Consider the following 17342-nt stretch of genomic DNA (forward strand, 5'->3'; position numbering starts at 1 on the left):
CTGTTGGTAAAAAATCAAATTGAATAAAGAGGTGACAAAGGGTGAAAAGATGTAGAATCCTTGTGGGTAGCATTAAAAAACTACAAGGGTAAAAAATATAGGAGCTATATACAAACCTCTGAACCATATCCACCAACAAAGTCAGTGGGCATTAATAGAGTAAAAGTAGAGTAAAATAGAGTAAAGATTAGTGGGAAGGTAGAAGATCGGGAAGCTTTTAAAAACCAACAGAAGGCAACTAAAATGCTATAAGGAGGGAAAAGATGAAATATGAAGGTAAGCTATTCAATAATATCAAAAAGAATACCAAAGGTTTTTTCAGGTATATAAGAAGTAAAAGAGGGGTGAAAGTAGATATTGGACCATTGGAAAATGACTCTCTAAAGGTAGTAATGGGAGAAAAAGAAATGGGGAACAAATTAAATAAGCATTTAGCATCTTTCTTTACTGTGGAAGATGCTAGCAGTATGCCAGAAATTCAAGAGTGTCACGGGCCAGAAGTCAGTGCACTTACTATTACATGAGAGAAGGTGCTTGGGAAGCTGAAATGTCTGAAAACAGATAAGTCACCTGGACTAGATGGACAAGACCATAGGATTATGAAAGAGGTAACTGAAGAAACTGTGGAAGCATTATTGATGATCTTTCAAGAATCACTAGATTCTGCATGATTCCAGTGGACTGGAAAATGGAAAATGTCACTCCTCTCTCAACAAGTGAAGAAGGCAGAAGAAAGATAATTATAGGCTAGTATTCCTGACCTCAGTGGTTAGGAAGATGTTGGAGTTGATTGTTAAATATGTAGTCTCAGGGTACTTGGAGGCACATCATAAAATAGGCCAAAGTCAGCATGGTTTCCATTAGGGAAAATCTTGCCTAACAAACCTGTTGGAATACTTGGAGGAAATAACCATCAGGATAGACAAAGTGAATTGGTGGATGTTGTTTACCTCGATTTTCAGAAGTCCTTTGACAAGGTGCCACACATAAGGCTATTTAACAAGTTAAGAGCCCATGTTATTACAAGAAGGATACTAGCATGGATAAAGCAGTGGCTGATTGGCAGGAGACAAAGAGTAGGAATAAAGGGAGCCTTTTCTGGTTGGCTGCCCGGGACTACGGTTGTTCAACAGGAGTCTGTGTTGGGACTGATTCTTTTTACATTATATGTCAATGATTTGGATGATGGAATTGATGGCCCTGTGGCCAGGTTTACAGACAATATGAAGATCGATGGAGGAACAGGTAGTGTTGAGGAAGCAAGGAGGCTGCAAAAAGATTAGCAGAATGGGCAAAGAAGTGGCAATGGAATATAGTGTCAGGAAGTGTATGCTCATGCACTTTGGCCAAAGGAACAAAAGCATAAACTATTTACTAAAAGGGCAAACATTCAAAATTCCAAGGTGCAAAGGGACTTTGGAGCCCTCATGCAGGAATCCCTAAAGGTTAACTTGAAGGTTGAGTCAGTGATGAGGAAGGCAAATGCAATGTCAGCAGTTATTTTGTGAGGGCTAGAATGTAAAAGCAAGGAAGTGATGCTGAGGCTTTATTGGGCACTGGTGAGGCCTCACTGGAGTATTGTGAGCAGTTTTAGGTCCCTTATCTAAGAAAGGATGTGCTGACATTGGAGCGGGTGCAGAGGAGGTTCATGAGAATAATTCCAAGAATGAAAGGTTTATCGTATGAGGAGTGTTTGATGTCTGTAATTTGGAATAACGAGGGGAATCTCTTTGAAACATACCAAATGTTGGAAGTCCTAAACAGAGTGGATGTGGAGGGAATGTTTCCTATAATGGGGCAGCTTAGGACCGAAGGACACAACACAGCCTCAGAATAAAGGAATGTCCATTTAGAATGAAGGTGAGGAGAAATTACTTCAGCTAGAGTGCGGTGAATCTGTGGAATTTGTTGCCACAGGTGGATATGAAGGCCAGGTCATTGGATGTACTTCATGCAGAGGTTAACAGGCTCTTGATTAGTCAGGGCGTGAAATTACAGGGAGAAAGAAGGAGAATGCCGGAGCAGACTCGATGAGCTAAATGATTTAATTCTGCTCCTACCTCTTATGATTTTATAGTCTCCAAAGAATACTTATCTAATCTGGTTTTCTAAAGAACCTAAGTCATTTTCAAAGTGGCTGAGGTACTTGTATGACTCTCACTGTAAAAATATTCAGAATGACATCGAATTGATGTGAGGAGTCGGGAAAGTAGATTGCCCTTTCCCATAGGATCTATCTCTATGGGCCATGCTTGCCAGGGGAACATCTGAGGATTAAGGTGCCATGTGTGCTTTCTAGAACCATGGTATTCATCATGAGGAAACTATCTGATGATTCACAACCAAATGAAATGAAAGAGAGGCACTGCACTTGAGGAAAAGGGCTGTGGTATTAATGGAATCAGAAGCATAGATGCATTCAACTATTCCCTGTACTTATGTGAACCTGCAGTGATGGCAAATTCCAGTGTTCACAATGCTAAATCAGAACCAATCAAACAACTTATCTGTAAATATAGTGTTTGGATAAAGTCCCTACTGACCAAGTGAAGTGGATGAATGGGAATGAATGTATGTTATTTATTTGGAAATGGATATAATATGTTAGTTTAGATAAGATTTTGTTGACGAATAGAAGAGAAAGAGTAGGAATAAATTCCCCTTCTCAGTTGAGTGCAATTAGTGGAATTACAGGGATCAACGATTCTCAGATTCGAGTTTATTGTTTTAAGCGTATGGATGCACAAGTGCAACGAAAAACTTGCTTGCAGCAGAATCACAGGCACATAGCATTAGAGACATATCATTCACAAGAAAAATATAAATCAAACAAAAAATATACACAATTTGTACGAGAAAGAACAAAAATTAACTGTTGAGCAGGAACTTGAAGCTGTTCACACTCGATGAGTGATTGATCTGGGTAATTCTCTTGCAGATCAAACCTCTGCAGGTTCACTGCTCTTGCAATCTGGTGAGTAGAGTACAACCTGTAGTGATGCCATTTTTTCCTGCTGATCCTCATATCCCCTTTGATCTCAGAACATAAATGGTAACCTGGAATATAGGAGAGAAGAAACAAACTAATCAGTTGCTAACAGGTTCCTTTAAATCCATTTATATCAAAGTAGCCTTTCAATATTTATCCACTTGATCTAGTTTCCTTTTCAAAGTCAAGAAATAGAAAGCTATGGACCTTGTAAAGGTAGATGGATTAGTTCAATTGAGTGCAATGGTTAGCATGGGCAATGCAGACTGAAGGGCCAATTTATGTGCTGTACAAATCTGTGAGTATTGACACAGATATTCAATGGGTCAGGCAAAATCTATAGAGGTAAACGAACATTTTGAATTGTGACCCTTCACCAGAACTGAAAGATAGGTGTATTCCAGATGAAGGGTCTCAATCTAAAATATTGATTGTCTGTTTCCTCTATACATGCTGCCCAACCCACTGAATTCCTCCAGCATTTTGTGTGTTGCCCCAGATCCCAGCAACTGCAGTCTCTTCTGTCTTTATGAGCATTTAAACTGCTTAAATCAGCCACTTCCTGTAGTGGGCGAGATTCATATTCTAATCCGACTCTGAGGTAAAGGAATTCCTCCTATTTTTCAAGTTGGTCATAGTCTTGTATGCATGACCACAGGGGTAGAAATTTCCTTCTGGCTATGTATAGTATCCCTCAAGGATCAAACCTGTGCACTATAATCCAATTACATTAAGGCCAAGTACAATGCAAATTTAGCTAGCTTTCCATACATTTGAAGTCTATTGCTCTAAAAATAAATTCTAGTTTTCTGTTAGCACTTCATTGTTTTGATGAGCTACAATTTTGCTTTTACTTATTTGTTCATATCTGTTTCTAGTCCCTTTATTTCTTCTATCTCATTCAGTTTCTTATTTGTTTAGGTGTTTGTGATCTTCCTGCTTTTCTTAGCATGAACTGTGATATGCTTATAAAAAAAATTAATTCATCAATGCAGGATATATTCTAAATTAAGAAGTTAGAGTAATGGTAGATTTTTCAGTGTGAATAAACACAATAACAGTTTGAACTCATGTGTCAATACCTGAATAGCAAACTCAGCCTTATCATGCTACTGTGACTGGTCACGTGTCTCTGACGCCATCAATCTAGTAACATTGCAGCATCAGCTCTGGATGTGATGACAAATGTTTCTGGCTTGTCGAGCAGTAGATTAGAAACGCATTAGAGATACCATCTGCTCTTGTACTAACTTGTAGTTCCCTGAAGAACTACCACATTTGGCAATGAGCATTGGTGTTACCATCACACTTGTACATTGTTAAAAATTCACTGTGTTGAATTAATACATGGCATTCCAAGAATAGCAAGTTGGAAAATCTGGATTTTCCTCTATACTCTCTCAAAGTCAGGCAACAGCCTGGCAAGGAAGGAAAGCAAAAGGAGCAGGATCTCTTACATTGGAGTTTGGCCTAGGAATTGTATCATCCAACATCAATGCAACACTTTTCCACTTTGGACAGAAATGTGAGCTTTAAAATAAGGTAAGTTTATTTAATAATCATAATGTAATATGTCACATTTTTACAAGTTGTACCATTTTTGATATCACAGGGAGACTCAGCCTAGATCTTTGTGAGCAGTTGTCTATATTTAGACCTTCTGATTCAAGGGAGAGGTTGATAATAAATGGTTAAAATAGTTCAAGGAATATCTAAAGAAGGAAGGAGAGAAAGAATTCAGAGGTGTTTATGCAGGTCATTAATGTTAAGGACGTGATTATCAACAATCACATGTCTAAAAGAAAAATCAACAGTCACGATGCTATCGATAGTCCAAGGCTAAATATGATATGAAGTTACTAAGAGCGTTGTTCGCCCATTCACTGTTAACAGAGTGGAGTAAGACTGATGGCCAAGGAGTTTCAGGGAGCTGGAAGACAAGGGTGCAAACAGTATCATCTCACGAAATCTATAATCTTACCCTAAATCCATCACAGCCAGAATTAGAGAACAGCAGGTTTCGCAATATTGTTTGTAATTCCTGTATCCCAAGAAAGATTAAGAACAAAGTTTGTGTAGTTGCAATTTAGCTTGGATGCACCCATCTTACATTCTCTCTCATCTTCGATAGGACTTAGTGGTATGTAAAAGAGGCAAACTGATCTTGTGAAAATTCTTACTGGACGGACTTACAATCTGTCTGATGAAGTCCCAAACCATGGGACTTGCTTGTTGGTAGAAGTTTCTGTTATTGCAAAGGGTCAGAGTACAAGTGTAGGGAAATCTTGCTGCAGCTATACTAGGCATTTGTGAGACTACAACTGAGATACTGGGTATAGTCTTGGCAACCTTATTAAACCAAAATTGTGTTTGCTTTGGAGGCTTTATGGATCAAGAGATTTATTCCGAGTGAAATAAATAGGTTTGGATGAAAGATTAAGCAAGTTGGATCTACCCAGTTTTGAAGAATGAGAGATAATGTCTTTGAAGTGTATAAATTTTTGAAGGGACTTGACAAGGAAGGAACAGTAAGGATGTCTCCCCAAAGTCAGGAGTATTATAGAACAAGAGGACATGGTTTAAGGACAATGGGCCAACCAGTCAAAATTGAGATGAGAAGGCATTTCTCTGAAATGATTGCAAATCTTTGGAATGTTCTGTCCAGAAGGCTACATCATTTTGTATATTCAAGACTGAAGTAAATTTTTGGGGAATTACTTTGGCCATGAAGATCTTCAGATTTTACTATTCATCTACATACTTGGAAGGAATTTAAAGCTGTTAATTATCTTACCAACAGGCACAACTTTGGGATAATGGACAAAACTAGAGCACTCAAGGAAAACCCGCACTAAGGAAATATACAAAACTCCAGACAGCACTAGAGGTCAGGATCAAACCCAAGGCTGTTGGGGCTCTGAGGCAGAAGCTCTATTAGAAGCAACACTGTTCCACCTTTAGCGGACTCCGCAACTGGGGCAACACCCTCAAAAATGACTACATATGAGACCGTGGTTCTTCATCACTCTTTTGAGGTAGTTTCTTAATACTGTTATTAAAGGGGGATCTGGACCAATGGGCCAACTGGAAAAATGGGCCAGAAAATGGAAGATGGAATTTAATGCAGACAAGTGTGAGGTGTTGCATTTTGGAAGGACAAGTCAAAGTAGGGCATACACAGGACATACACTGAGGAGTGCAGAGGAACTAAGAGATCTGGGAGTTCAGATACACAATTCCCTGAAAGTGGCGTCACAGGTAGACAGGGTTGTAAAGAAGGTTTTTGGCATCCTGGCACTCATAAATCAAAGTATTGAGTGTAGGGGTTGGGATGTTATGGGGAGGTTGTATAAGACATTGGTGAGGCCAAATTTGGAGTATTGTGTACAGTTCTGGTCACCTAACTATAGGAAGGATATCAGTTAGATTGAAAGAGTGCAGAGAAGATTTACTAGGATGTTGCTGGGTCTTCAGGAGTTGAGTTACAGGGAAAGATTGAACAGGTTAGGACTTTATTCCTTGGAGTGTAGAAGGATGAGGGGAGATTTGATAGAGGTTTACAAAATTATGAGGGGTATAGACAGAGTAAATGTGAATAGGCTCTTTCCACTTAGATTAGGAGAGATAAATACGAGAGGACATGGCTTTAGGGTAAAAGGGGAAAGATTTAGAGGGAATATTAGGGGGAACTTCTTCACTCAGAGAGTGGTGGGAGTGTGGAACGAGCTGCCATCTGACATGGTAAATGCAGGCTCACTCTTAAGTTTTAAGAATAAATTGGATAGGTACATGGATGGGAGAGGTCTGGAGGGTTATGGACTGGATGCAGGTCAATGGGACTAGCAGAATAATGTTTCGACACAGACTAGAAGGGCCGAATCGCCTACTTTCTGTGCTGTAGTGTTCTATGGTTCTATAGCATACTGATACTGGCTTCCAGAGTTGGAGCACAGATTGGTTAAGCCCACACTTGGAATTCTGTGCACAGTTCTGATTACCTTGCTCTTTGAAGAATGTCATTAAACTTGGAAAAAGTGTGAAAAAATGGGAAGAACATTACCTGGACGGGAGGGTTTAGACACCAAGGGAAGGTTTGATCGATAAGGCTTTTTACTATGGCATGGAAGCGGCTGTGGGTGACCTCGCAGAGGCTTTTAAAATCACGAGGCAAATAGCCCAAAGCTTTTCCTCAGGGTAGGGGGTTCCACCTAAGAAGACACAGTTTAAAGTGAGAGGAGAAAAAATTAAAAGGAACCCGAGAGGCAACTCTGTCACACAGAAGGTGTGTACAGCGTGTATGGAATGAGCTGCTAGAGGAAGTGGTAGGAGGCTGCAGTTATGACATTTAAGTAATTTCCACAGGGACACGAATAGGAGAAGTTTAGAGGGATATGGACCAAATGTGGGAAAATGAGTCCAGTTCATTTAGGCAGCTTGGTCAACATGGAGGAGTTGGGCCTGTTTATAAGCAGTACTGCTCTATTACTCCATTCATCACATTGAATTCTTTAGTTAGCCACTTTCATCATGGAACTACCTCAATTCAAAATCTAATGAGCAGTTCACCTGATAATTAATAATTCAACTTTAGAGAAGTTAATTAAATAAATGTCAAATTTATGATAATAAAGGACATACTGATGCTTGACCATATTTGAACATACAGTAGATCAACATTATGTGCACTCATGGTTATATACATAATTTGCAGAGGTTAATTGCTTTTTTGTTAAGAAAGCTATAATTTTAAGTATTAGTGAGATTGTTGACATATGTTGGTCCTGGAGTAAAATACAATATATCGACAAATTTGTTTGGAATATAACCATTCCATTCCAATTTGGTAAATCTTGGTAGGGTTAGGGTAAAATCAGGTTAAAGAGGTGCTTGTTGGTCAGTGTGAACTCAGTAGGCTGAATACCTGTTTTTGTGCTGCATCTCTCTGAATCTATGACTCCTTGAACACATGATCAATTGAAGTAGAAACAGGAATGGGCCATTTAACCTGTCATAACTGCATCACCTTTCAATAAGATCACAGTTGACCTTTTACTTCAGTGCCATTTTCCATTACCAACTAATTCCAGACTCGGCCACCCAGCTAGAAGGCCTAATCTCCTTTCGGGTGGACAGGAATGCTATCACCTCTGGCAAGACCTGTGGAGGAGGTCTGTGTGACTACATCAATAAGAACTGATGTGTGAATGTTGTGGTAGTAATAACTCACTGCTCACTACAGCCAGAGATTTTAATGGTAAAATGCAGGCCCTTCTACTTAACGAGGGAGCTCACTGCCTGTGTGATTATTGCTGTTTACACCCCTCTCTGTGCTAGTGCTGCGGAAGCGTTGCAGGAGCTCTATGAAACAACCTGCAATCTCGAAGCCACTCATCCCGATGGTGTCTTCATTGTTGCTGGTGATTTCAATCAAGCCAACTTAAAATCAGCCCTGCCAAAGTTCTACCAGCAGTTCAACTTCACTACCAGAGGAGAGAATTTATTAGACCTATTTTATACCAATGTTTGCGGAACCTACAAGGCTATCACCTCAACACTCAGACCACACATCCATTTTGCTAATCCCTGCATTCAGACCACTGGTTAAACGAGTCAAACCATTTCACAGGGAGATCAGGACCTGTCCAGAAGGTGCCACCTCAGAGCCACAGGACTGCTTTGAAAGCACAAACTGGTGCATATTCAGGAAGACGATTAATAAATATGCCAGATCAGTGACAGGCTACATAGGACACTGAATTGAGGGTGTTACTGTGATTAAACATGACACTGCCAGTACAAACCAGAAACCATGGCTGACTGCAGAGGTCTGTGCACTGCTTTGGGATCGGGATCAGAACATTGCCTGCAGATCAGGGTCAGGACAACTCTAATATCAGCAAGGGCCACACTTTCCCATGCCATCATGAAGTCAAAATGTGAAGACTCACAGAAAGTTCACAGTCACCTCTGACACCTGGGTCACACTGCGCATGTGGCAAGGTGTACAAACCATAACTGATTACAAATCCACTCTGTGCGTTAATGACAGGGATGCCTTTCTTCCTGATAGGTTTAAAGTTTCCTATGCACGATTTGACCAATTGAATGATGTGACATCAAGGAAAGCCACCTCTCTTCCTGAGGAACAGGCACGCAAAGCTTTCAAAGCTATCCAGCCACACCATAGGTGAGGAGGACCCCAGCCAGGGTAAACCATGCAAAGCTGCAGAGATGGACAACATACCTCGTCAGGTGCTTAGGGACTGTGCACCCCAGCTAACAAAGGTCTTAACAGACATTTTTAATATCTCTCTGAAACAGTCCACTGTCCCTGCAAGCTTCAAGGCAGCCATCATCATTCCAATGCCCTAGAGAGATACAGTAACTGGCCTAAACAATTACTGCCTAATGGTACGGACTTCAACAATCATGAAGTGCTTTGAGCGGCTGGTAATGAATCATATAAAATCCCACCTTCCAGCTACAATGGACTCTTTTCATTTCACCTACTTCTTAAACCAATCCACTGATGATGCCATAGCCTTGGCCCTCCACTCTGTTTTGTACCATCTAGAAAATAGTGCTTCATATGTCAAGATGTTGTTCATTGACTTCAGCCCAGTATTTAACACAATCATCCCTCAGAGGTTGGTGGGGAAACTGTCCTTTTGATATGCAACTCCCCTTTCTATAACTGGATAATTATGGAAAGATCCCAGTCACTCGAATTTGGCAGCAATATCTCAAGCTCCATCACACTGAGCACTGATGGCCCCTAGGTTTGTGTGCTCAGTCCGCTGCCGATCACGCTGTTGACTCACAACAGCACTGCCGGACTCAGCTGAAACCGCATCATCAAGTTCGCTGATGATACTACAGTGGGTGGCCTCATCAGCAACAATGATGAGTCAGCATACAGAGAGGAGGTCGAGACTCTTGTCAAATGGTGCAAGAATAACAGCCTGAGTCTCAGCATGGACAAGACAAAAGAAGTGATTATGAACTTCAGGAAGGCACATGGTTCTGCCATGGAGAGCTTGAAGTGCACAAAGTTGCTTGGTGTGCACATAACAGATGACCAAACCTCGACCCACAACATATCCTGACTAGAAGAGAAGGCACAGCAACATCTACACCAAAGTTTCCCAACTTTTATTAGCCCAACACCCTGATAAAGCACCTTCATACTTGCCAATGCCCCCCTAAAGCACCTTCATACTTGCCAATTCTCCTCTTAGGCACAATATACTATCAGGCACCCCCATTGTGTAAAAACATGTCAGCCATATGCTAAATGATTCTGCTTTAAATTTTTATTTGTCCTTAAACCTTGCTTGCACAGTACCTGTATGCTGTACAGCAGCTTCAATATCAATGTGACCCTTGAGCCCGATGATTTTTAGCAAGAGTTGAAATATCTGTTTCAAGCTTTGACAGCAAAAGCTTTAAGTCCCCATGCATAGCAATGTCCAAGTGGTTTCTGTTTTTTTGTAAGAATGTAGTTCACTGCACTGAAGCCTTCTTCAACAAAGTAGGAGAATGGAAGTGCAATGAAGAGCAGTCTGGCGCTTCTGCAAAGAGCAGGATAATTTGTATGACAGTGTAGCCACATACCATAAAAGCCAACATTTTTGAAAAGCATTTTTGCTTCTTCATCATTCTGAATTTCATTTCTTGCAAACTCTCTTCCTGTTCTTCCACCTTACAAAGAAATGGGTTAATTACCCAGCATGGAATTTCCAGATCATTCAAATCCTTGAATTGATTCTGAAAATCTTTGTTCAGTGACTACAGGTGTAAGTAATACTCCTGCAAATCACTGTTTGTAAAGAGAGTGCCATATTTTCCATGCTGGGGCACTCTGAGAACGTTCTTCTCCCAATCTTTTACTTATGTATTTACATTTTTATGATAAAAGTGAACACTGCACTTTTTCCTGGAGTAAATTGAAATTTTCACCATGCAATTTCATACTTAAAATGTTCATTTTGTCATACAGGTCGGCTAGGTGTGTCACATCTCCACATAGAAATTCAATCTTGTTTCCCATGCTCTTGTTGACTTTGAGCAAAAATTCAACCCCAGTGTCGAAAAGGTCTAAGAAATTTTTTAAGCAATAGCCTTTTGACAACAAATGCACTTCAGTGTGAAGAAACAAGTGTTCAAACTCTTCATTGTCCCCTTGGCATAACTGGCAAAATATTCTGCTATTTAATGGATGAGCTTTAATTTTGTTGGTAACTGATATTACAAGAGTTCATCATTGAAAAAAGTTGCTGCAGACGTTTTTGGCTGTGAGATGTTGATAATGAATTACACAATGGGTTGCAAACACCTCAAGAGGAATCCTTGGGGTCAGTAGGGTCACTGATTAACTCTATTTCACTGTTTGGTTCCAGCCATCACTATTTTGTAGTGCAACTTGTTTTCTGTAGATCTGTGCAGAAAGTTGAGAGGGTATACTTGGCTTATCAACTTTTAAATTGCGTGAACTTGTTCCATGCTGTAAGTCAAGAGGAAATGTTGGGCACGCTGGTTGCTAATTTATGCATCCCCAATAATATCTGTTTGGTTGGTAAGGTCGGATGAGACTGCCAAGTTTCAGACACTTTGTGGTGACGAGTGCTCACAGCCTGCAGAGCTATGGTTCTTCCTGTGTTTCAGTGCCTCATCTTTTTTTTTGGAACTGCCTTCTCTAACAGTCAGTCAGGTCTTGTGCCTCAAGTTGGGGTGTTGCTTAAAGCACCCCCCCACACAAAAAAATTTTGACCGCCCACCAACAACTTCTATTTCCCCTAACACCCCCTTAGGACACATAACTGTCCCCATTGGAAATTATTAGTCTATACTTTTTGAGGAGATTTTTGTGTGCAAAACTCCTCGCCACCATTCTAACAACTTTCTACAGGAGCACCATCGAGAATGTCTCGTCTGGCTGCATCATTGTGTGGTATGGAAATTGCAAGGTATCAGACAGCGAGACCCTACGGAGGATAGTAAAAATGGTGATTTGGATCACTGGGGCCTACCCCTCACCGAAGGTGTTTGTGATATTTACTGGGAGCATTGTAGACAAAAGGCCCAAAGTATTGTTGATGATCCCTACCACCCATTCCCCAATCTCTTTGACCCACTACTATCAGGGAGAAGATAAAAAAGCATCATGACTAAGACTGCCAGACTGGGTAATAGCTTCTTCTCTTAGGCTGAGAGATTAATGAATACCCTGCCACCACTGAGGTCTCATCACTAGGGCAGCGAGCTGTTTACTGTATTATTTATTGTTCACCAGTGTTGTGCTTTACTATGTTAATTTTGAATTACACTTTATTAACTTATTTATAGTATGATATTTCGGTTTATGTGCTGTGTGTGTTATATATATGCTGTGTGGGTTCACTGTGGTCCAGAGAAATGTTGTTTCATTTGGTTGTATATACGAGGGGTGATTGATAAGTTTGTGGCCTAAGGTAGAAGGAGTCACTTTTAGAAAACCTAGCACATTTATTTTTCAACATAGTCCCCTCCTATACTTACACACTTAATCCAGCAGTTGTGGAGTATACGGATCTTGGACCTCCAGAAAGTGTCTACAGCAGGGATGATTGATAAGTTTGTGGCCTATGGTAGAAGGAGATGAGTTATACAGCTCTCGTTGCATGCATATGCAGGTCAACTCTTTGAGTGATTATGCAGAAAATTTGAAGTTAATAACTCATCAGGGGTGACTGCTAAGTTTGTGGCCTAAGGCAGAAGGAGATGAGTTATTAACTTCAAACTTACTGCATAATCACTCAAAGAGTTGACCTCAATGTGCATGCAGCGAGAGCTGTATAACACATCTCCTTCCACCTTAGGCCACGAACTTATCAATCATCCAACTGTGGACATTTTCTGGAGGTCCAAGATCCATATGCTCCATAACTGCTGGACTAAGTGTGTAAATGTAGGAGGGGACTATGTTGAAAAATAAGTAAGCTAGGTTTTTTAAAATTGACTTCTTCTACCTTAGGCCACGAACATATCAATCACCCTTCTTATGTACAATCATATGACAATAAACTTGAAGTTGAACTAGAAAAAAGATAATCTTTTCAACACTGTTTTAGAGAAAACATTGAATTTCAAAACACTTACTGAATCTTTTGCTTGTATTTTCAATTTAGCAAGGTTGTCAAGAAGTATAATTTTTAGAGACTTGACTGGTTGTTTTGCAATTCAAAATTCCAACATGTTTGATTTTACTTTCAGTATGATTCAGAAAACAGAAACTGAAAAAAATAGTAGTTTTAAAATATGGAAATAAACAAAACAGCTTTACTATTCCCTACGCTTAGGAAATGTAAATAAAAGAGTAATGAAAAATATAAAAGTATTGTGTTTCCCTAGGTTTAGACCTAATAAGTGCACAACCAAAGTAGGGAAAGATACTAAAATGTATGTAATTACTTTCTATGGTATATATAATAAAGTACAAACAGATGAAATATTCCATATTTGGATTTAACAAAGAGTTTTGAAAGGTCAGTGCTGTTCTGTCATTTCATTAAGATGAATAATTGGAATCTACTTTGCTGCAACTTAATTCCAGTTGTATATACATTCTTATATCCTCTCATCCAGTAATTCGTTTTAAGATGACAGAAGATGAATGAATTCATGTTTAACACATTTGCTCACAGCACAAGTGTTTTATTCACATCTGCCATTATTTAGAGTGCCACGTCTTCAAATCATGGCCCTGGGTTGAATTTCATCAAGAAACTAATGCAGAGCTGTACAGTCTGTTTCATCTTGAACTTCATATAACCCTAAAATAATGATGGGACTGCAACTAACACTCAAAGTCAATATCTCTCTCAACTCATTTTTCTGGCTCCTTCAGGTTACTACATGCATGGATGCTCGAAGAAGGTTAATAATTTGTGTAGGAGAGCAAACACCTTTATTCATTTTCCTCTGGAGAAGCAACAGCAGAAAAGATCCATAGTAATTCCTCCACGTCTCCAGATTTCCAATTATTTTCATTGCCTTGAGGACACTTGGATACTTTGACATTCATAACTAAAAATGGGTGGAATCAAACTGATAACCTGAAACACTTTTATGGGCCATTCAGAGGAATAGTTTTAACTTAACCATCTATGTATATCTAGATGCTGACATTTATAGTCTTGCTTAATAAATAAACAAATGGAATAGTTTGCTAAAAGTTAGAGTTCAGTGGTTTAAGTTTAAAATATTCACTGTAAAATGAATGTGTTAAACTGTACAATAATTCTTAAAACTTTGAAGAAATGCCAAAGAATTGTTTATCGGGTCTAATGTAATATGCTCTATTGCTTCTGGGAAGTCAATTTGGAAAATTTGATAATATTTTCAATGTGGATAAACACATTAACGGCTGGAAATATTTTATCTGTTGTCTGCTTATACAGTTTGGACATTCTGAGATCCAGCTGAAGCAAGGTATGCTCACAAATGAATGTCCTGTCAAAAAAACACAAATAAAGTTCATGGCTCATGGTTGCCATCTGAAACTGCTCTGAATCAATAAACCGTAGAATAGATGCAACTTGATCAATTCTCCTTCCTGATATTGGCTGCCAAGGGAGGCAGAGCATTGCAGGTCAATGAGTTCAATATGAGTTTCCAATTCCACTACTGAAGAAAGATTAGCAAATAACTTCACTGTTTTGGCATCTCAACCGAAGTCTGAAAATCAGCACTTAAGTGAATACTAAAGTTTCATTGGACATCTGGATAGATATGAGACTCCACCTTATTTTCCTAGGGGATCATTCATTAGTTTTATAACAATGGGGTAGTAACTGTCCTTGAGGCTGGTGATGTGTGGCTTCAGGCATTTGTACCTTCTGCTCAATGGGAGAGAGGAAAAGAAAGAATATCCAGGATGGGTGAGATCCTTAATCCTGGCTGCTTTACCGAGAAAGTGAGAAGTGTAGACATTGAAGGGAGGCTGTTGTCTGTGATATACTCAGATGTGTCTACATCATCCACAGTTTCTCCTGGTCTCCACAAGGGCTGTTGCCATACCAAGCTGTAATGCATTATTACAGGATGCTTTCTATCATGCCCAGATAGATGTGAGGTGCATTTCCTTGAGTTTGGTTTTGTCCTCATTATAATAGTGCAGAAGGCCCTGGAGAGTGGTCAGAGTGGGGATCATTAAAGTGGGAGGCAACCAGAATCACAAGGTCACTCTTGTGGACTGAGAGCCAGTGTTCCACAAAGCAATCACTGGTTCTACCTTTGGTTTTTCCAGTGTGGAGGAGGCCACATGTGAGTGAAGTACATTAGATTGAACCAGGAAATAATTTTGGCCAATTGCACCTGTAGATAGTGAACTAAATATTTATGACCCCTTTCCAAAATTTGGTGGTGCATTTGTATCCAAAAGTCTAAACCAGTTGGAGTCAAAATGTAGACTCCTTAAAGGAACTGTTGTTTATTGCCTCCCAGGAAGTTTGCAGAGATATTTAAGGGAAAGAGGGAGGGTGTGGGCAAGGCCAACTATGATTGAAGAATATATAAGTCCTGCTAAGCACAACAGAATAAACCCACTAAAATTTGCCCAGTAGACAATCTGACTGGTAACCAGGAAAATAATGATGGATAATATCTAGGACAATTGTGGACCACCCTCGACAACTGGGAAGAAGAAAAAAGTCTATTATCAAGATGGCTGATTGGATGAAGGCTGCTATAAAGGTCGATCACAGTTTCTAGAGGTGAATCTGGAAAACAAGTCTACAGAGAAAGAGCAAAGTCCTTGTGAGGGGACGTGGGTAATTCCCAGTACAATGTCTAATGATGGCTGAAAATAGCACACTCATGGTGCACCCAGCAAATTCCTCCATTTTGCTTTCAGGTTCCTGATCTTTGGGAAGCACATGGAGCATTCATAATTTTCCAACTTGCTCTTTTGCATAATTCATTCTACAAATTTTTGTTTTTACTTGGGCCTGTTAGAGCCTAATCCAGATATGCTGATTATATACTTCAGTACTCCAGTGCCAGATACTCGTGATGATAAAACAAGCTGCCCCAACATAAGTCTGGTTTGATCAGCTGTATTCCTGGATCTAAATCTTTAATCTCTCCCCTCGCTTCCATTTTATCCAAGTTACAATTGGTAATCGTCATTGTGGCTATCCCTCGAGGTCGAGGATGATGGTCTTCGTTCTGAAGAAGTGGCCCACAGAGTGAAGATGCCTGTGCGTGTATTTGTTTAATGTGTACTTGATGTTGCACTCCAAGAATCACACAATACTTCACAAGTCAACCAACTGATTCCAATGGCATGGAAACCATGACGATTGGAGCTGATGGATTTGTTGCAGCCTTCATCCGCCTTCACAGCCATTGAGTTCAAAGTAACTTCGTCTGCCTGTTCCACCGTTGAGGTCTTGGTTGGATTGTTCTTTGTCAGGGACCCCACCCTCGACATTACCGCCATGGGTGACCCTACCAGGAGCATAGCTCCAGATGGCATTGATCTTGGGATCACAGGACCACACAAGCTTCTCCACCACGACAAGGTGACAAACCATGGGGAAGACAATTGGGAATATTTTGGTGTCCAATGTATTTTCTCTTATTCTAAAACTTTGAGGAGCAGCTGTCTATGCAGATGACCATTGGGTGGGGAGTGAATGTCTCAGATCTCAGGTCATAGACAGATGAAACAAGCTGGACAAATTTGGTTGATCTTTGCAGGGTCTGCATTGAGCACTAATTTACTGAAACTTGGATGGTACTTCATTTCAGGGGTGATCCAGTCTCCAGGACAGAATCTCTGGGAAATAAACCATCATTTTGCAATCTAGTTTAAAGCTAGCAAAAGCCAATTTTAAACAAATCCACATAACATAGAAAAAATAGAAAAATATAGAAAATAGGTGCAGGAGTAGGCCATTCGGCCCTTCGATCCTGCACTGCCATTTATTATGATCATGGCTGATCATCCGACTCAGAACCCTGCACCAGCCTTCCCTCCATACCCTCTGATCCTCCTAGCCACAAGGGCCATATCTAACTCCCTCTTAAATATAGCCAATGAACTGGCCTCAACTGTTTCCTGTGGCAGAGAATTCCACAGATTCACCACTCTCTGTGTGAAGAAGTTTTTCCTAATCTCAATCCTAAAAGGCTACCCCTTTATCCTCAAACCGTGACCCCTCGTTCTGGACTTCCCTAACATCGGGAACAATCTTCCTGCATCTAGCCTGTCCAATCCCTTTAGGATTTTATACGTTTCAATCAGATCCCCCCTCAATCTTCTAAATTCCAATGAGTACAAGCCTAGTTCATCTAGTCTTTCTTCATGTGA

This window comes from Mobula birostris, chromosome 3 (genome assembly GCF_030028105.1).
Source record: "Mobula birostris isolate sMobBir1 chromosome 3, sMobBir1.hap1, whole genome shotgun sequence".
NCBI lineage: Eukaryota > Metazoa > Chordata > Chondrichthyes > Myliobatiformes > Myliobatidae > Mobula > Mobula birostris.